At 58.7% G+C, this 21335-nt stretch overlaps 1 pseudogene; it reads left to right on the forward strand.

The window, feature by feature from the left end:
- The first annotated feature begins 1873 nt into the window (after window positions 1–1873).
- On the forward strand, window positions 1874–19799 carry LOC144252772 (sterile alpha motif domain-containing protein 11-like; annotated as a pseudogene).
- The last annotated feature ends 1536 nt before the right edge of the window (window positions 19800–21335 follow it).

Raw genomic sequence — 21335 nt, forward strand, 5'->3', positions numbered from 1 at the left:
CAACAGAGTCTACCTTTCGGTGGGACCACAGCACCAGGAAGACTGCCCTAAGATGGGGGCTGCTTCTGCCCCCATGTGGTCAGAAACAGGCATCTCTGTCCCTTCTGCAGAAGGGCCGAGTGTACAGATCCACTGGTGACAGAGGATCAGGCCCATGCCGCCAGGCCAGGAGGAGAGGCCTCTGTGATGCCTTGAGGGTGAATTCAGGAGTGCTGAGCACCTGTGCATCACTGTGCCTGTGTCTGGTCACTGCCTGTGTTGACACCCTTGAACATGACATATGACTGTCACTGCACAGGTAACGTCACTCCAGCAGTACAGGGCGCTGTGGGTGCCTGCTAGAATTCCTGCATGTGTGCATCTGGACACCAACTGCATGGCCACAGGAGTGGGGTGAGGATGAGCTCAGGCCCTCTCTCTTTGTTCCTTTAAGTGGCAGAGACTAAGGTAGTGGACAGCCCCAAAACACCTTCCTGCATGCTGAGAGACAAGGCATGGCTTCTTTTCAGCTCACAGCTAGCTGCCCAGGTGTCCCAGCAGGGCAGCTCTCCCTAGGTCTGAAAAGGCTACATTCCTGAAGTTTCTAGCTACTTTGCAGGAATGTCTGAGGGAGCCTCATCTGGCTAACCTCTAACCCCTGACCTTCCAGGTTAACTCTTTCTAGACCAATAGTGCAACCAACTGGGTGTCACCTGTGTCTGACACCCTGCCTTGGCAGGTGAACATGTGGACCTGGGTCCATCTGTGCCTGTGTTTCAAGTCCCAGTCTCGGGATATCTGTGATCTGTATCTCTTAGCACACATCCTGTCTGTGTTGGTGCTTGTGGGAAGTATTTGAGGATTTGTGTGCTCCATGAACCTGTCCGATGCATTCAGGCTCAGCAACTACTGTGCTGGCACACAGAAAGTCATGGGTGTGACACACCTGTGGTTGCTCTTTGTATGTCTTTGAGCATGCATGCATTTGTGGGTGGCTGGGCAGCTGTGTACACAGGTGTGCTTCCTCATAGCTCAGTGTCAGCCACACCTGTGGGCCATAAGCTCAGTCCCTGCATGTCCCCCTGTTCTTGGTGGGTCTGGGTGCGCTCCCATGCAGCACCCGCCTCATTGAAGAAGCTGGTGAGCTCAGGCAGAGAAGCCGGGAGGCAGGCCAGGACTCTGGGAACCCGCACTTCCTTGGACTCTACACCTGTGCTCTCACTCTTCCTCTGCATCTCTCTTCCCACAACCCCTTCTCTGGGTAGTCTCTTCCTGGGGTTACACCACATCTGGCGCTCAATAAATGGTTGATTGACTGATGAAAGAATGGATAAAAGGGGGGCTTTAAGAGGCAGGCACTCCAGGATGGGTCAAGTCTGGCGCAGTGGGGTTGGGGGCAGAAGTGCTGACGGCCGTCCCTTCACTCCCCCAGGACGTCTCAGGTCACCGTCTGCACTGCTGCCCGAGGGTTATTTATGACCCTCCTCCCCCTGCCGGCGGCGGAAGAGGCGGCTCCGGCCTCAGCCCAGCGGCGGAGGGCCCAGCGCGGGGGAACCTGGAGCAGCGACGGTGTGGCGCCTAGTGGAGGGCGGGCGGGGCCTCGCGGGTTTGGAGGTGGGGCTTTGGCTTTTGCAGCCTTCTTACCCGTCGGTCTGTGATCAGTAGCAGCTCCGGCCACACCATGTCTGGGTCCGCCGAGACCCCTGCAGTAGGCCGGGTAGCAGGAAGGGGCGGCCCTGCTGCAGCGGCGGCGGCTTCGGGTGCCAGGGCGCAGTAGCGGGCGGGGTGGAAGCGTGGCCAGGCGCCTTCAGGGCCGGCGGAGACGCAACTCCAGCCAGGGCCAAAATAAGTTGCGCCGGCGACCGAGAGCCGGCTGCTGGGCCACCCGGGCTACATGCCGGCGGTCAAAAAGGAGCTCCCGGGCCGCGAGGACCTGGCCCTGGCCCTGGCCACCTTCCACCTGACCCTGGCCGCGCTGCCTCTGCCTCCGCTGCCGGGCTACTTGGCCCCGCTGCCCGCCGCAGCAGCTCTGCCCCCCCGGCTGCCTCGCTGCCGGCCTCTGCTGCAGGCTATGAAGAACTGTTGGCTCCACCACTCCGGCCCTCGCGCGCCTACCTTAGCCTGCACGAGGCCACGCCGAACCTCCACCTGCCCAGAGACCTACTGGCCCTTGAGCTCCTCTTGGCCCCAGCGGCCGCGGACTTCCAGCCGCTGCTGGACAACGGTGAGCCCTGCATCGAGGTGGAGTGTGGCGCCAACCGTGCTCTGCTCAACGTACGGAAACTCTGCCAGGGCAGCAAAGGCCCGTCCATCCGCCACCGCAGCGAGTGGCTCATGCCCAAGGAGTTCCAGTTCGTCAGCGGCCGCCAGACGGCCAAGGACTGGAAGCGCAGCATCCGCCACACAGGTGCGGCCGACGAGGGGGCGCAAGCCGCTGTCCCTCTCCTTCGCTACTGGGGACCCGCGGGTCCGAGCCCTTCGCTCTGCCACTGGGGAGACTTGGTTTTGGCCCAGAGAGTGCGCTGCAGCTCCAGAGCACGTGCTGCCGGGGTGTGAGTGCACACTAGTTGGGGCTGAACAGGTACGTGGGGCCGCGGGAGGGGGGCGGGGCGTGGGCGTGCGGAGCTGGAACAGTGTCAGCGAGACCTGGAGCAGCCCGTTTGGATGGTGACTCCAAAGGTGCAACAATACACCTTTGGAGGCCGGATCGGGGGCACCTGATAAGCGCGGTGAACCTCTGGCGAGGGTCTTGGGAAGTTTGGGACCCGGTAGCGTTTGGTTTAGGAGTTCAGGCTGCGCAGTGGCTGCCCTTTCCTGCGTTGGGGACTGACGCAGGCCTGGGTCGCAACTGCGCCTCCGCTCACCAATTCCCCAGCTCAGCCTTCCACTGCCCGGCCACAGTTCGGGCTAGACTGGCTAAGAGAGGGTGGGGCAGGAGGAGGGGCGCCAGGGCTGAGAGGAAGCCGCCCTCCACCAGGGGAGGGCCTCGCCCAGGATTTGAGTTTCAGAGCCCAGCAGATCCCCTTCTCCTCTGAGAGGGTGGGGCGGGCAGCAGGCTCCGAAGTTGGACAACAGTGGGTTTGGAAGGTTGGTGTGCCTTGCATACACCTTCCGGGAGTGGGGACTGGCTTTGTGGGTGACGGAGCCCCAGAGGATCCATCTATGCCCTGACTGCCCCTCACCAGCTGTGCTCGGCTCTCCTCACAGGAAAAAGTCTGAAGACGCTTATGTCCAAGGGAATTCTGCAGGTGCATCCTCCAATCTTCGACTTCCTGGGCTGTCGAATATCCTCGCCTGTGGTGAGACCTGGGAATAAGCTGGGTTGGGGTGTCTGGACTCCCCTGAGAGCCTGGTGATTTCTAAGATTGGGAGTCCTAACTTCAGCACTCTGGGCAGGCTGGAGGGAATCCTCCCAGGGCAGATGGGGTGGGTGGGGTTGCTTTGTGCTGTTCCAGACCATCCCTGGGAATGGGTGGGAATCCTGGGTCACAGGATCCTCTCCTGTTTGGATGAAGGGCGGGTCCTGCCTGTTCTTGAGCAGCCTCCCTCATGGGTGTCTTGGAGCTACTTCTCCAGCCTTCCAGGTTCCAGGGTCTTCCCACTGTTATTGTCATTCATTGGGCCTGGGGACTTCCCTGTCCCAGGTCTGGAGATCACCAAGTCATCTGGCTCAGCAGAGAGAGGTGCTGGGTGCTGGGGCAGGACTCTTTTGAGGTGTAACAGTGTTAGCTGGCCAGGTTGCACATCTGGGTTATCCCCAGGCTTGAGCCTGAGTGGTGTGTGTCTTGGTGCTCCTAATGTTGAAGTGCTGCCCTGCAAGGGTATGGACCTCGGAGGGTCCATGACATGGAGCCTGGCTGGGGCAGGGTCTTTGCCTGTAGGTGTCCAGAGAGCAAGAACCCCACCTAGGATAGACAATCTCTGGCCTCCCCACTGGCCTGGGGAGCAGGTATGAGACTCCAGGCAGTGAGGAGTAGAGGGTTGATCTGAAAAGGAAATTGCCTCTAGAGAGGAAGCTCCCCTAGTGGGGTACCTCTAGGGACATGGGGGGTGGAGGCTGCTGTTCCTAGGTCCACCCAGCAGTCCCCTCTTACAGGAAGGAGCAGGAGGGGTGGAGGTACCAGTGGTCCTGGAGGGCCCAGGCTGCCACCTTGGGTTTATTCCCTTTGACCGGGTGGTGGGGTATCCTGGCTTCCCCGTGGGCTCTGCAGGATGCACGCTGAGCAGGCTGGGAAATCTTGGACACATGGATGCTGGCAGGGGAAGGAGAGCCACAGGCCCAGCCCACACCTGGTCTGTCACAGTCACAGCCTCAAGCCGCCCGCCCTACACACTTGAGTCTACAGGAGCACAGGGCACCTGTACAAGAGCTCCCCAAGCAGGTGTGCAGAAACACCTTTTGCTTGCTGTCACATACCTACTGGGCAAAAGATTGAAGTCCCTCTCCATCGTGGCACCCCTTCAGGCAGCTGGAACTGGACGGGATCCTCTGGGTGCCCACCTCAGACTAGTCTGGGTTCTCTTTCCTGTTTGGATGGGAGTGCCCCACAGTTTCCAACCTGCCACCCCTGAGGCCTGCCACAAGAGAGGGGCAGAGGGTGACCTGAGCTCAACATCTGCCATCACCTCAAGTGGCAATCTGAAGCTCAGAGAGGGATGGAGCTGCTGCCTTTCTGAAGCTCCCTGGTTCCTGCCCTGAGTGAAGGGCACTTCAGACCTGGGCCTGCCGGCCTCTCTGTGCCTGGCCGCTTCCTTGGAGGTATCTCCATGGATCCCCTTTCTAGCCCCAACCTATTGGTGCACAGAGGCTGTCTCTACCCACCCTTGTGGCCAGTTTCAAAGGTGTGTGCACTTCATGGTCACAGATACTCCAGGGGTAGAACATGGTGTGCATGTGACTGTGCATGCTGGAACCCACTCTCACCATTTCAGAAGGGGTCAATTATTGGTTAGGAGCCAGCTTCTCAAATCTGTTGAGCAGTGGGGAGCTAAGTCTCTGATGTATGGGGGGGCATGTGTTCCCCATCCTTGGGCAGGGTTAGAGTGGCCATCTGGGTTCTCAGCATGCTCCCCCATAGAGTTACCCCCAAGAGCCACCCCAGACCTAACCTTCCAGGGTGCTTTCAGCGCATACCAGGGACTGGAAGATCCTGTGCCCAGCTCTGTGCCTCATGTGGCTAAGACTGGCATATAGCCTGGGCTCCTTCCCAGCCAGCCGGTCCTGGCCCCCTTCCAAGTAGCAGTCTTATAGACTCTGTGTCCCCCTCTTCTCTTCCCACAGGTGAGAGGCAGAGAGATGTTTACTCCTAGTCTGGGTTCTACTTTCTGTTTGGATGGGAGTATTTCTGCCACAAAAGAGGGGAAGCAGGTGGCTTTGAGAAAATACCCCTTTTCTTTTCATGAGAGTATTTCACCTAAGGCTGAAAGGTGACTGAGGAGAAGGGCAGAGCTCATCTCCAGATGCCTGGCACTGGGCTTTGGCAGGCTGGACAAGGCAGAGCCATGGGCCAAGGGGTGTTGAAAATGATACCAAACCTATGGATTGACAGAGGCCGAGACATAGGTGGGCACTTACCACTGCCGTCTCCCTGCGCTCTGCTGTCACTGGACCCTGTCATCCTGTGGGCTGGCCCTGAAAACCCATTGGCCCCATGCCATGTGCCCTTATATTGCTGGGTCTATTTCACTCACCATGTTACAGAGGGAATCAGGGTATCCTGGGCAGACCCCAGCAGATGTGTGAGGGCAGGTGTGGGGGATACTGTGGCTCCCAGAGCTGGGGGAGGGAGCACTGAGCTGGGCAGAGCCAGGCGTCCGGAGATGATGTGGTGCTGAATCTGAAGAGAAGCGTCCTTGCAAGGACAGGACTCCATGCAGCAGCCCACCTCAGGATCCTGGATGACCTGGGGCAGGGACCCTCCTTGACCCCTTCCTCACTAAGCTCATGGGTGTGGTGAGGATCAACTCTTTCTGGCAATGGGAGGACTGAACAGGAGAGGAAAGTAGATACTCTGAAAGCCCATGTAGCCTCTGAGCCAGCAGCCTCTTAACCAAGTAAGAAAAAACCTCTGTACACTGGAAAATAACCAATGACTTTTTTTCTTTTCCCTGGGGCATCAGGACCTGGAGCCAGGAAGGGTAGAGAAATGCCAGGACTGGGGCCACACACTCATGTCCAACGCTCTGTGCAGAAATGTGTGAGCTGGGTGCAGAGCTCCAAGCTTGAGCATACACAGCACCACACACTTACACATGGTGCAGGGGGGACACTGAGGAGAGAAATGAACCATCAGGGCTGGGGAACAAAGGGTCAGGGCTGTCAGTGCTCTCGGGCAGCCTGTGGCTCCCAGGCCTGCAGATTGCATGGGACCAGCAGTCTCAGACAGACTTCCCCTGAGCTGGGCTCTTCATGGTGCTAACAAAATAGCAAAGAGGGGCTGGGGCTGCCGCTCAGTGGCAGAGTGTTTTGTGAGGCCCTAGTTTCACCAGCACTGCAAAAGAAAAAGAAAAGTGACTTTGCTTGTTGATATTGCTGTAAGTTTTCAGGACTGACAGAGGAGATGGGATGTCAGCCAGACACGTTGAGAGGGACCTGCTCCCTGACTGCACACCCACCAGGACCAGCCCCATGATCCCTGCCCCAGGCTGTATGCACAATCCCAGAAGACTCTGGGGACACAGGGAAGGAGCTGAAGGTCATAGCTTAGGCATCCCCAGGGCTCCCTGCCACAGGGTGGGTACCCACACTCAGGCTGGGCAGGCAGAACAGCCCACACTCTGCTGTCCTCACAGGCTGTGCCTACAGCAATGAGGCCCCTGGGCCTTGGCCCAGGCCCAGGAGGCTGATGTCTAGCTCAGCCTTAACGTTCTCCTCCTCCTGCCCAGAACCGGGGGCGGCTGGCGGACAAAAGGACAGTGGCCCTGCCCCCTGCACGCTCCCTGAAAAAGGAACAGAACCCCAGCTTTTCTGCCAGTGATGGTGACAGTGATGGAGGTGGCCCAGCCTGTGGACGGCAGCCAGGCTTGAAGCAGGAGGATGATCTGCATGTCCGAATCATGAAGAGAAAGTACTTACTCCAGATCTGGGCGGGGAGGCTCAGGCTCCTATGGAAGGGGGCACGAAGACCAGGGGTCTTCTGGAATGCTGCTGTGGGGCGGGGGTGCAGGCAGAGGCTGTCCTCTCTCCTGAACTGGCGCCCTGGCACCTTGTTCTGCCTCAGCCATGCCATGGTCACTTCTGGGTAGAGGTTGGCCAGCAGAGAGACCCAAGGTCCGGTACCCACCTGGGCTGACACCCACAACCTCCCAGAAATTTGTTTCCTGATATGGGCCTCGTCCTGCCAGCACCTAGGGGTGGGGTGTCTGTGAGTAAGGATGGTGGGGGCTGTGGTGCCTGGTGTTGCCCGGGGCTGTTCAGCCTGCTCCTCGTCCTCATCTCTGGGAGGCCAGAGCATCTCAAGCCCTGGGTTTGTTCAGTGGAAGCTGCCACCAGGTTGAACTGGGCATGAGGTGCCACCCTCATGACTGCCCTGGCTTCTGGCTGGTGGGATGTTAAGAGTCAGGCCCACACCCCGCTGCTGTCTCTGTGCCAGTAATGGAGCCACTGACCCTCTTTTCTCTCCCAGTAGAGTCCACACCCACTGGGATGTGAACATCTCCTTCCGAGAGACATCTTGCAGGTAGGAGCCTGGCTTGGGCAGGGGCAGCTGTTGCCATTTCTCCTGGGTCCCACCCACCCTGCTTCCCTCCTCTACCCATGGTCTTTTGTCTTGTCCTCTGTCCCAGTCAGTGTGAGCCAGTGTGGGCCATGCGGTTGACAGGCTGGTTTGGATGTGTGTCCTTACCTGGCCTGGAAGGTAGGTGGCATGGTGCCCAACTGAGATCAGGAGGCCCATTTCAGCCAAGTGCAGACTTGTGCCAGGCCTCAACAGCATGGGCAGGGTCCTAGACAGCCCACCCGTGGAGACAAAGCATGCTATGAACCTCACCACTGGACTGTCCATTGGAGCCCAACAGCTCTAAGATGAGGCTGTGATTTTCACCTCTCACCCTCCCAGAGACCCACCAGGAGGGAGAATGGTGATGTGTGAGCAGGTTCTTGAAGGATGCATAGGAGTTCACTGGGAAAAGGTGGTCTGCAAAGCTGTGGAGGGATGAAGGATGGGATGGAAGGGAGGAGAATGGGAACATGGCAGGTCTGGCTCAGTGGGATGCTAAAAGGTCTGCACCTTAGCCGCTGGACCAGTTGGGCTTTGTTCTCCAACCTGAGCCAGCCACAGAAAGTTCCTGAGCAGGGAGTGATCAGGTCTGTGTTTTGGAAAGATCCTTCTGGGGACCCTGGAAGGTTGGGGTTTCCTCACATGGATTTGGGTTATGGAAACAGGCTGGGGCCTGTGAATCCAAGACATAGAGGATAAAAAAAAAAGCCAGGAGGAGGTCAGGTGTCAGGGACCTAGTTCCTGCTCCCAAGGGGCAGGGGCTGGTTTCTGGTTATTGGGGCCAAGTTTTTCCTCAGGGCTTCGAGGGGAGCACCACAGGAAGGCCTGATGGGGAGCAGTGGGCACCAAGGGCAGGGAAAGCCTCTTGGGACTCAAGCTGTGGGTGCCTGGCCTCCCAGGCCCAGCTGCAGGAAGGCAGCTTGTCCTGGATCTCTGCCAGAGGTGTCATTATTTATGTCTTCAAGAATGTCTGGATCCTGGAGCCGAATTACAATAAAAACATCTTTAAACTTATTTCCACCTCATTTTGGAGTTGCCAGCTCAACGGATCATTTTTATGAACCCTCATGAACATTGATGACATTTTATGAGCCTTTTACTCTGGACGCTACAGGATAAATTTGCCAGCAAGGCCTGCAGGGAAACCCAATGGCTGTGCCTCCCCTCCGGACCTGCACCTCCTTGCGGTACACCTGGCCTTGGGGTGCGGGGAGGCCCCAGGAGTCCCATGCTGAATTCTTACCAGTACTGGCTGCTGCAGCCTGGCTGTGCCTGGGAAGAAGCAGGCCTGCATTAGTGGAGACCCTGGTCCCACAGAGGATCCAGAGGGGCAAGGATGACTTTCTGGATTTCATTGAAGGGAAGGTTACAGTTCTGGAGAAGAGCACACCCCAGAGGACTAACAGCCCATCATATCCCGTCTGCTAACAGCCCCCAGTGTCTGGACAAGGAGGGCTGTGGACCGCCAGCTGCCTCACACTGGGTCACCAACTGTGTTTGTCCCATCCCGACTGTCTGTCCATCCCCATTGTCAGTCACTCTTCACTGGTCTGTCTGCCTCTTGCATCTGTCTGTCCTCTTCGTCCTTCTGACCAGTCCTGCTGGGGATGCCTGCTGCTGGCTGCAAGCAAAGGCCCAGGGCCCCTCTGCCCTGTGATGCCCCTGCAGCCTGGCTGGCAAGAAGGGCCTTCTAGGTCCCTGACCCTCTAGGGCCCCCAGCTGGTGAAGGCTATGTGAGAGAGTTGGGGTGGGGAGGCCCTCAGGGGGGAGTCGGGTCTCACCCTTCTCCTGGCCTCCTCACAACCCTCCCTGCAGCCTTCCTGACCCTGCCCCAGTCTCCTCCCCACGTGCCACAGCAGCCTGCTGAGGCCTTGCCTGTGTGTAGTGGCCCCACACTGTGAAGACAGGTGCAGAGCTCTCACCTCTACAGCCTGGGTGTGAGTCTCTTGGCATTTTTTTTAAATGAACCCAGCATAATTTGTTCAGTGAGTAACTAAGTGACCAGAACAGGTTTTCAGGACTGGCCCATCTTGGGACCTGAGGAATGAACCCCCAAGGCAGGGACTCGGGTGTGGAATGCAAGGGCAGGTCCTGTCTAGCCAAGGGTGGCCCCCATCGGCCTGCACCTCGAGAGCCCGGGTAACCCCCAAGTGATACTGAGCCGATCGCTGTCATTGAGGCTGGTCCCAGATGCAGGTGCTGCTGGGGGTCCAGGCCAGGGCTCACAGGAAATTACTGTGCTCACCTCTCCAGTCCCTGGAAGCAGGAAGTGTCCAGTGCACTGTGGGGAGCAGCTCCATGGCAGCTGCAGCCCTGTACCCGGCCAGCCCAGGCCCCTTCCCCATGCTGAGGACAGCAGTTCTGTCCAACATCCCACATCAGTGAGGATGATGGGGGATGAGCCTCGTGAGAATAATCCCATAAAGTACTTACTCCCCACCTGCCTCCCGCCTTCATGGGGTGGGGGAGAACCTACATCTGGGTCTCTTAGGGGCTCTGGGGCCGCCCCGGGGTATCTGGTGCTGAAACTGATCTGCTTAGGGCCTGGCCCTGGATTAGCCTGGCTCCTGCCGGCCCAGGCTGGGGGCTGGGGGCTATTTAATAAGGTTCAGGGTCGGTTCCTAGGTCACTGTGAGGAGGCTCTGCTAGTGTCAGTGCTGCTGAAGAGGCTGCTCCACCACAGGTGGGCCGGGAGGGCACTGCTGGGGGCACTGGGCTTCCCTGCCCCTGCTCTGGCTGGCCTTGACTTCCTGTCCCCTCCTTCTCTGTTGATGATGGGGTTGCTCACATAACCCCAGGGTGCCCCACTTTCTCCTCCCTCTTCTCTCTGGGGCTGTGGGTGAGGGCTCAGCAGGAGGGAGAAGGGACAAAGAATCACATGCAGGGTGATTCCAAGGCCAGGCCTGGGTGCACCCTGGGGATCACAGGTGTCCTGAGCCTGCCAGGGCAGATCTTTTTATCTACAGTACTTTGGTCTGAACCTCAGTTTCCTGATTTGGAGAAATGAGGGCCCCAAGAGGGTGTTGCAAGTTTTAACCAAAGTGGCATGTGCCAGGTGCTTGCTTCAGAGCTGGCAGCACATGGGTGACAGTGTGCCCTCTATATGTCTGTCCTGTGAGACAGAAGGCCGTCCTGTCCTCCCTCTGAGGCAGGGAGCAGAGCACAGCACTGCCTCTCTGGAGAGAGGAAGGTGGGAGGGGCTGCTCTGGCTCTGCACAGACCAGCTGGGTGCTGGAGTGGGGTCCAGGTGCCACCGTCTCTGCTTTCTCTTGGCCTGCCTGCTGAGTGTGCGTAGTTGTGGCATCCCAAGCTCACAGAGGTAAGCGCACACATCACCATGCTCAGTGCACACTGTCCTCAGCCCCAAGCACCCTTGTACTCATGCTCATCAGGTTGCACTGCCAAGGCTCATGGCTCCATCCTCTGTCTTGCTCTGCTGCAGCCAGGACAGTGACCTTCCCACACTCATATCCAGTGTGCACTGAAGCCGCCACCTCATTATGCCCGAGCACCAGAGCCGCTGTGAATTCCAGAGAGGCAGTGTGGAGGTTGGCTTGGGACCCACAGGTGAGGAGGCCCCTGTGTCCTGAGGGCGATGATGGGGCTGCCAGGGCCACAGCAGCTCTGCCTAGGGACAGCCACCCTCCCTGTGTCTGTTCAGCAGCTCTGGAAGCCTTGGCGGGCAGCCAGGGAGGCCAGCAGAGGAGGCGGGATGTGTGAGGCCGGCTGTCCCCTGGGGCTCCATGTGATGGTAATTGTGTTAATCCCAGCCAGTTAGGCAGACTGGCGGCCCAGGGCAGCTCCAGCGTGGCTACTGCTGGGGTGGGCTTGGAGTTTCGAGGCCGACCACCCCCTCCTCACAAGACAGGCACAGGCAAAGACCTTCCAGAGCTCACCTCCCACCAATGCCCACCTCCCACCAAACCCACAGGGCATGTCGGCCTGGTCCTGCTTCTCAGGGGTCCTGGGAGGGAAAGGGCCCATCCCCTGCAGCCTGAACCGCTTCAGGTAGGCCAAGAGGGTGCTGGCCCAGGAGCTTCCAGGGCCACCAAGGAGATCTGGTTCCTGGAGGCAACAGGAACTCAGAGGGAGAGAGCAGCTTGGGGACCCAGGCAGTCTCCCATGGAGCAGGTCATGAGGGGTTGCAAGATGCCACCGCTGAGAGTGGGCACAACTTGACCTCAGGGGCCTTGTCACATGGACCCTGGACAGGGTTGTTTCTGACAATGGCTACTGCTCTGGGAAAGCAGGGTGGGCATCACCCACCACCCTGGACACTCCCAACAGAGCCCCCATGAGCCCAGAAGGCCCTTGTGGATGGGGGTGGGGGTTGCTTCTGGAGCTGCTTTGGAGGTGGCTGATAAAATCTAATTGCCCCATCGATCGGGCGGAGCCGAGGGAGCCCCTCAGTGATTGAGATGTTCTGAGGCAGCAGGCCCTCTCCTGCCTATGTACAACCTCCTCAGGTACACAGACCTGCATGTGCCCTGTGTGTCTCCTGCAGGGCTTGCTCACCCTGCCAGGTAGCCCTCCACACTCTACAGTGAGTGCAGGTCACATGCTGTGCATAGCAGCCAGGATGCTGTGTGTGTGTGTGTGTGTGTGTGTGTGTGCGCGCGCGCGTGCACCTGCCAGGTCTGCAGCTCCCCGTGGGATTCCTCTGGGCCCTGAAGTGGTCTTTACCTGTCACCATGTCTACTTCCTTCCTGTGGCCCAAGGGGGTGTCCTTCGAGCCACAGCTTCCTGGGCTCTGGACAGGAAGGATCCCAGAGGACTGAGGAGCTCAGCGCAGGTCTTGTGACTTTAAGGTCCACCCCTGGTACGTGTGTCTGCCTCCTGTCACTGCCTACATCAGGTGTGACTCTGAGCTTATGCAGTCTCCTCAAGGCAGCTACAAGGCTGGGTCTCACTGCGGGGCACTCCAACCCCAGTATCACCTCCCCCAAGCTGTGACTCTCAAGCTCCCCAGGAGCAGAGAAGCCCAGCAAGGAGGCGGGAGTTGCCACTGTTGAAACAGGGAACAGACTGCAGAGGTTACCCTTGCTGACCCCTGAGCATGTACAGGGAGCAGGAGATGGGCAGCAGGTGTGGAGAGAGGCTGCAAGACCCACTCCCTGCCTGGTGCGCTCGGGGTGCCCTCCTGCTTGCTGGACTCTGACACGCAGCTCGTGATGCCCATGTGCACCTGAGTGCCCTCCATCTGTCCTACAGGGTCTGTCTAACCTGACCCCTCATGCAGGCAGTGGGGACTGCCCCCTGTCTTTGGGGCAGGGCCTGGGGCCAGCCAGCTAAACCAGTGGCAGTGAGGTGGCTGAGATCAATAAGTTATTAGCATCATTCTGTCAGCTGTAATGTGGAGATTGATCAGTGCTCTGGCTGCCGCCGCACTTCCCTAGCCTGATAAAAACGACAGATTAAAGGAATAAGGAAAAGGAATTAGGCTCCTGAGCTGACAGCAGGGCTTCCTGGGGGCACAGGTTGGGGACCCCCAAGTACCAAGGTGTCATGAAAGGCTTGAGTTACACAAGGAGCAGCCCTCATCCCCGCCACCCTGGGTCTTCAGAGGCAATAGGGTCTGACCTAGAGGCCAGGATGATGACCTGCTATCAGCAGAGCCCCCTGATGTCAGGGTCCTCAGGAGGAAGCAGAGCTTGGGGGTGCAGGGACAGGTTTGGAGAGGGACCTATAGATGTGTGTGGCTTTTATTTTCATTTCATTTTTATGGTACTGGGGATGGAACCCAGGGCTTCTTACATGTGAGGCAAGCACTCTACCAACTGAGCTACATCCCCAGCCCTGTGTGCAGCTTTTGATGTGGAGATGTGATCTCTAGAGGGGATAGTATAGGAATAGGCAGACCAGGAGCCAGGCACCTAGGGTCTGTGTAGGGCAGGTCAGCTGTCCAGGGGTGACCCTTGGAGCGCAGAGCCTGGCTGGGCAGGTATGTGCTTGCCAAGGCTGAGTGCAGGAAAGAGGAGGGTCTGGGCTTTTGGTGCAGAGAGGAGGGCTCCCCTGAGCACACCCCTGGTGTGGGGAGTGACATGTGCCTTCCTGACTGACTCTCTTCCCCAGCACCTGCACAGCCCACCCCAGCCCTTCTCAGAAAGGGAAGGTAGTTCTGTTCTCCAGGAGAAGCTGAGGTGGGCTCATGAGCACACATGGGAATGGACTGGCTGGTTAGGGGCAGCCAGAGGCCCTTGGGGACACAGTCACAGTCACGTGTCACACCCATCACTTCTATTCAAATGCAGCCTGGGGCCCAGGGTCAGGGCTGCCCTGTTTCCTTGCCTTGCTCCATACCTGTCATGATATCCTCCAGCCAGCTGGGCTCACCAGGTGGAAGCCTGGGACCCAGGGCTGGCAAGGCCTTGCCCACCAGCACCCAGGATGCTCCTGAGTGGAGGGGACTGGGGCTCACTAGACTGAGCTGGGGCAGGGGTGGGTCTTCCCCACCTGGTCTTCCCTGCCTCCTCCTCCAGTCCCTGAGACTGGGTGTGGCTCACTCCACCCTCTGCAGGTGGCTTGCGAGGCAAGAGACTGGGCTGCTCCCCGAACGTCACCAGTGACTGCTCTTCAGAGAAGAAGGCCCGAAGCGAATCGAGTGTGAGTCTGAGTACCCTCGAGGTGGGAGCCCAACCCAGGGAGGAGGGACAGGTCACTGGAGGAGGAAGCAGTAACTGAGTGCTTGGAAGTGTTGTTAGACCTTCCAAAAGGGGCAGGTGTGCACAGAGGAGGGACTTGGGTTTCGTAGCAGGGGTGGAAGTTCTTAGGCTTAGGCTTAGGGTGAGGTGTGCCTTCCCTACTTGCCTCTCCGCCTGGGTAGTATTTCAAGGAAAATCCCCTCCCTATGTGCTACCCCAACGCAGAGACTCTGCTGCTGCCAGAGCTGCAACCCAGCATGGCGCCTGAGGACCACTACCACCGACTGGTTTCCGCTCTCAGTGAGGCTGGCAGCTTCGAGGAACCACAGCGTCTCTACCACCTGGGCCTCCCCAGCCATGGTATGTGACCTCCCCACCTGCCCCCATACCTGTGTACACTCTCAGTTGCCTCTCCACCCCAGAAGAGGGTGTTGGCTGCTGACATCAAGACCAGGATTGGATCTGTCAGTGACCCCCAGCCCTTTGTGGGTAGGCGATGAGGCCTGGCTGCCCCAGGTCTTGTTCCAAGTCCCCACTTTTCATCACATTCTCAGGATCCCCTCCAGGCATGCACACAGCTTACTCAGGGGTGAGCCCAGGTGAGAGGAAGGGGTAGGGGCTTGAGTAAGCCTATCTGCCCCCTATCCAGGAGACCCTGTGGTCTGTGCCCATTCTCCTGACTCCCACAGCAGTTGGTGCACAAATTTAAGTCAGTGGACGCTGACCTGTGGTCACATTCAAATAGTGCCAGATCTTTGTCCTGCATGGGGGGCAAGCCTTCCAGAAAGACAGGACCACTAAGAGGTAGCTGTGTTTGGCCACCATGGCCTCCTGGATGCCAAGAGAGGCCCAGCTAGAGGCTGGGATGAGGCTCTTACCCCTCTCCACTCACTGGGTCTGCTCTGTCCCTTGTGGTCATAGCCCAGGGAGCAGTCAGATACCTGTCCAGCTGCACTCTAGCCTCACAGGCTAGTCTCCTGCTAGGTGAACTTGGCTTTTATGGTAGGAGGTGGATGGGGTGCTGTGAAGGGGCAAGATTTCCTCTCCTTGCACAAGGCACCAAGAGTCTGAATAATTCACCAAATGTTAATAATTTAAAAATCTTCCCTTTTAATTGCTTTGCCTGCTCTGCCTGGGGCCCGCTCTGCAGGCCTATGTGGGGGAGGGAGCGTGGTTGCGGCCGCCAGGGAGCTGCCTAGGAGCCGGCTGCAAATAGCTGTGACCGCGGGCTGGAGGGCGGGGGTGCAGGCCCCGCTGGGATCGACGCGGGCAGCTGAGCCAGCTAGGCTCTGCGGGCTGGCACCCAGCCCAGGGCAGACCCACCTCCGCTTTTCGGGTAATTAATTTATAAACAGAGGCAGTGGCTCAGCGGCAAAGGTATGCAAAGGGGGGTGGTGGGGACTCGAAGGCCCGGCCCTGGGCAGGAGCACAGTGCATCAAACCACTGCACGTCGCCGCGTCCAGAGATTGTGGCTGGTGTGCCTGCAAGGATGCGTATGCATGGGCCTGGTGTGGTCTTGCTGGATGCTGACTGTATGCAACCACTGCTGGATGACCGATGTGAACGGATGTTGGTGTATGCTGGTGTGGAGGTGTGGCCATGTGTACAGGTTCAGTTTCCTGCCTCCCATCTAGGAGACGGTCACCTGGTGGAGTCTGGAGACCCACTCCTAGACTTGTCACAGTGACCTCCAGGACCTGGTCTATGCTCTCATGGATCTGTGCACAGTCCCTCCCCTCAAGGCTCCAGCCTCAGGTTCCACAGCCTTGCGTACCAACACTGGGCTTTCCTCCCACCTCACATTCCTTTCAGGTCCTCCTGCAAACCTGTCTCCCCTGCCCTGGGGCTGCTCCTCTGGCCCCAGTGACTGACATCAGGCCTGACACACAGCAGGGATGGTGTGGAAGTGGGCCCCTGGTTCCCTTTCTCCTGGGCTCCCCTGGGCCAGTGTCCTGTGCTCACTAGGATGAGGGGAGAAGTCCAGGGAAGGCTGGGCCTCAGGGTCGCTGCTGTTGCCCATCCCCTACCCCCCCACCCCCAGATCTCCTGAGGGTCCGGCAGGAGGTAGCAGCTGCAGCTTCGAGGAGTCCCAGTGGCCTGGAAGTTCACCTGCCCTCATCCACAGCAGGTCAGCACCGGAAGCAGGGTCTGGCTCAGCACCGGGAGAACACTGCTCCAGCTCCAGCTGTTGCCCGGTCCTTCTCAGAGAGGTACTGGGGCTTGGTATCTGACTTCTGCAGGCCCCATAGCCTGCACCTTCCACCCACTTACTCCTCCCTGATTGCAGCTGCACAGTCATGTGGGTATTGCCTGCTTTGGGTTTACGGTCTGTTGGGCAAAAAGTTCCTGCAGCTGGCTGAGCTGGGTAGAGGCCCAGGAAAACATTTCCAGGGCAGTATGTACCTGGGTGCCAAGAACCCTGGGCAGGAATGTGAAGGGTCACTCTTCTTTGTTGAGCAACTGGGATCCAGCAAAATCCAGGTGCCCCTGGGACAGTGAGGGGGGGATGAGGTTGGGGAAGCAGAAGGCAGAGCGGCTGGAAGTCTGGAAACCCAGCCCAAAGTAAGTCGGGAGGGGTCGGCCAGAGGACTAGAACTGGGGGAGGAGGGAAGCCCGCTTCGCCAATTCAGACACACTAGCGGTCTGGGGAGACCGCCTCCCGGGCGGGCGGGGACAGGGGGCGACCTGTACAGAACAGGGAGGCGCTCAGGGATGCCCCCCTCCCCCCCCCCCCCCCGCAGCGGGCCGTCTCCAGTCTGGCGCACCCCCTGCCCTCCACAGCGGAGCTCGGCGTCTGCAGCTGCCGCTGCCTCAGGATTGCGGCTAATTACGCTTCGTGCCCCCGGCAGCGCTGGGCCCGCTACGGGGAGGGGGTGGGGAGGAGGGCCCCGCGCGGTAATTACCGCTGCAGTCACCACGGCCCTCCGGGTTAGCGCCTCCTTCGAGATTAATTGGCACCGCCAGGGGGCGAGAGCGGGGGCAGCGCTCGACCTAGAGCCATAACGAGCGGCACATCGACCGCCCGCAGGGCCAGCAATTAGCGGCGACCAGGATGCGCTTGGAGACGGTTAGGGGAATCTGGGGCGTGGAGGGGGCCGGGCAAGCCACGCATGCCCCTCAGTCCTGCCTTTCACAGGGAGCTGTCGCAGCCGCCCCCTTTGTTGTCACCCCAGAATGCCCCCCACATCGCCCTGGGCTCCCATTTCAGGCCCCCTTTCTTGGGGGTTCCATAGGCTCTGTGCCAGACTCCAGGTAAGGAATAGGCAGGTGTGCACGTCTTTTATGTCCTATGGGCACGCTCATTGAAACTGGTCCTGTAAGGTCGCCCATTAATGTCGAGGATGGACCAAGGTGGTGCAGAGGGCCAATTCATCAGGCCAGCACCATTTGACCACTTGGCCCTGGTCTGTCCCTTTTCCCCAGGGTACAGCTTCCTGCCCCCCGCCCAGGCGGAGATGCTCCCCCTGCAGCAGGAGCTCCTGCGTAAACAGAACTTGGCCCGGTAGGTGCGGCCAAAGCCGGGAGGGGAGGTGGGTGGCACTAGCCCTCAAGCTGATCCTACTACTCCTGGCCTAGGCTAGAGATGTCCGCGGAGCTGCTTCGCCAGAAAGAGCTGGAGAACACACACCGGCCACAGCTGCTGGCACCTGAAGCGGCCCTGCGTGCCCCAGACAGAACAGAGGAGCTGCAGAGGCGCGGGGCCATGCTGGTACTGAAACATAGCTCCGCGCCGCTTCGCCTTCACAGGGTGTCTCTGGTCCGGAGCCTCCAACCTCACCCCGGGAGCCTGCTGGCAGAGCACCGCGGAAGGGGGGGCCCTAGTTCTGCCTCAGTTCGGCCCAGCGAATCCAAGGAGACAACAGCATCTGGGCTCTGGGCTCAAGATGTCTCAGAAGAGCCCCCCAAGGACTCAGATGGAGAGGACCTGGAGATAGCACCCACAGGGGGCCGGGGCTCCACCCCAGGTCAAGCCCTAGGAGGGACCAGCACTGAGGGAAAGGGGCTTCTTTCAGGTTCCACCCTGCCCCCTCCTCTGTCCCTGGGCTTCCCCTACTCGGTCAGCCCGTACTTCCACACAGGTGGGTGTGGAGACCCAGGCCAGCCACCCTTGGAGGTCTTGTACTGGGAGGGGGTGCAAGGCCTCCACAGTCGAAAAATCTTAAGTCATGGATTGCATGTCTCTAAGCAACTAAGGCAAGCAAAGGTCAGCAGACCAGTGGGGTATGGGATGGGAGGAACAAAGCCCTAGTGACACCCACTCACACCTAGGCACCATGGGGTGACTCTTTGCTGATGGGGAGGTGGCCACATCCCCTGAGGACGTCAGCAAGTGGACTGTGGATGATGTCTGCAGCTTCATTGGGGGCTTGTCTGGCTGTGGGGAGTATGCTCTGGTGAGGCAGAGCTGACCTGGGTGTGCAGCGGGCCTGTCACTTGCCCTCCTCTCCCTTCCCTACACCCCTCAGCCCCACCTGCTCCTGCCTCATGCTAGCCCCTGCCCAAAGCAAAAGGGGATTCCTTCATTTGACCACTCCCTGAAAGCTACACAGCCTGCTTACTCTCCCTGGCTGCTCTCTGGACCTTTGCTGTGTGGGACTGATAGGCCTGACCCTATCCCTGTTCTAGGTATTCAGAGAACAAGAAATTGATGGGGAGACCTTGCCCCTGCTGACAGAGGAGCACCTGCTGACGACTATGGGGCTGAAGCTGGGGCCCGCCCTCAAGATCCGGGCCCAGGTAAGCATGGACAGTGGGCAGAGGGCATAAAGGCTCTTTGAAATCACCCAATGTCCTTGGCAGGCACCCATCCAGGCTTTTCTTTATAGGTGGCCAAGCGCCTGGGCCGAGTTTTCTACATGGCCAGCTTCCCTGTGGCTCTGCCTCTGCAGCCGCCAACCCTGCAGGCTCCTGAATAGGAGCTTACCTCCAGAGAGCAGCCCCTGTCCCCACCAACAGCCAACTCCCCCTATGGGGGGAGCCACCCACCCACTAGCCAAGCCTCACCCAAACCAGAGAATGGAACAGCAGCAATACTCCCAGGGGCCCCAGATGCCACCCAGTCTCTGTGTTGAGTTGGCCAGCAGGCTGCCCACAGTCCCAGCACAGGATGCAGTGGTACCTCCCCCACAGCTTTCTCCCTTTCAGATTTGGATGCAGAAACACCAAGAATTTTTAAAAGGAAAAAATGTGACTTAAAAGGACTGAATGAGTTTTCAAAAACTTTCTGGGGGTGAATGCAGAGGTCCACAGACAAACCAAAGACAAAGGAGTAGAGGAACCAGGGAGCCACCTCTGTGGAGCAGGCTGCTGTGACCTGGCAGCAGAACCAGCCTCCTGCATAGGGCTGGCTCTTGCTGCCCAGGTCAGCACAGCTCTTGGTTCATCTGGTCTGTCGTGCTGTGACAATAAAGCCCTGTCCACTGTCTACTGCCCTCCTGCTGCACAGACACTGGCCTCAGGGCCTTTGGGGTACTGCAGGAGACCCTTAGTCCTCCTCCGAGAGCTGCAGATCCTCTAGCTCATCCTGGGGCCCCTGGGCCAGCTGCCACAGCTCACCAGGGTCCAGCTCCGCCTCTGTGACTGGGCCTTCATCTGCAGGGAGAGAAAAGGCTACATAAATTCTGCTTATCGGGAGGAAGCCAGTCTTGGAGGTTAATCATCACTAATTAATCACAGCATTAATTAATTTATTGCTGCACTATAAGCTGGCTGCTAGAGCCCATGAGAACAGAGCAGCTGGCTGGGCACCCCAGGGAGGAGTGGGCCAGGCTTGGGGCTGCCCTCCCATGGCTCTGTTGCCAGATGGGATTAAGGACCAGATCCCTTGCCCCAAGAACCACTCACATTCTGAGTCTGCTATCCTCCTCATCCTGGTGGTCCTTATCATCTTCTTCCGCCCTGAGACCCTGCCGAGTTCTCAGGGACCCATGTGTTTCTGTGAACCCAGAAGAGTCCATGATGAGCCCCCCCACCCAGCGACCACCAGCAGAGGTTCACAGGAGGGTATGCCACAAGCTAGAGGACCACCCTTCTCTCCACTTGCAGGTGGAAGACCAAACAGAATAGTTAGAAGTAGGCATGCTTAGCAATCAGCACAGAAAACACTGAGGTGGGGACCCCTCTGGCTGTGAGGTCCCACATCCATCCACACCCTCCCCATCTCCAGGAGCACATGCTTCAGCAGGGGCAGCCCCCACCTCTCTCCCAAAAGTCTGTGGTCTCCTCATCCTTAGTACTGTCCAGGTCAAAGAGGTCTTTAAATTCCTTCCTGTCCTCATCCTACCTGTCCTCTATCTTCTGCCATTTGATCTCTGGGAAGTTCAGATTTTCTAGCTGGAATAATCAGAACCAGAGGAGTAGGTAGGCATGGGCAGGGGGTTCAGAGAGGCCAACACTATTTCCCTCAGAAGCCTCCAGCATCCCTCAGGAGCACCCTGCTTGGCCACTTGCTACTTGACAACCTTTCTGCTCCCACATCCGTATCATCCCTCCCAGGACAGCCAGCACCTTGGTGGCATGCTACTCCAAGTAGTAGTCTCTCAAGTCACCCCAACTCATAGCCACAGCCATGCCCAGGGTCAAAAGCTAAAGCCCTTCTTGCCTCTTCTACCTGCCTTCCTGGGGTCCACAGGCTGGCCTGTGTGACAAGTATGTGTAGCCACTCCATTCCCTCCAAGACCCCTACCCTTGGGAGATGCCTGGCTGTGACAACTCCTGACACCACCCCATAGGATCACCACCTCCTCAAACAGCCATAGTCCTCCGATGCCCCACCCACACCACCACCAAGACCCCATCAAATCTCTGCCTGGTCCTAAAAGTCATGCCAATGTGCAAGATCTGAATCTAGCTGACCCACCCGCTCCCTTGGCACCCCAGATGTACCCGCTCTTTGCCACTGATCTCCAGCTGTATCTCGCGGTCCCTCAGCTTCCGCCAGTGGCTATAGTACCTGGTGAGTGGGGTCCCCTCTTCTCGGGCCTGCTTCTCCCAAGC

The sequence above is a fragment of the Urocitellus parryii genome, unplaced genomic scaffold (assembly GCF_045843805.1).
Source record: "Urocitellus parryii isolate mUroPar1 unplaced genomic scaffold, mUroPar1.hap1 Scaffold_59, whole genome shotgun sequence".
Taxonomy (NCBI): Eukaryota; Metazoa; Chordata; class Mammalia; order Rodentia; family Sciuridae; genus Urocitellus; species Urocitellus parryii.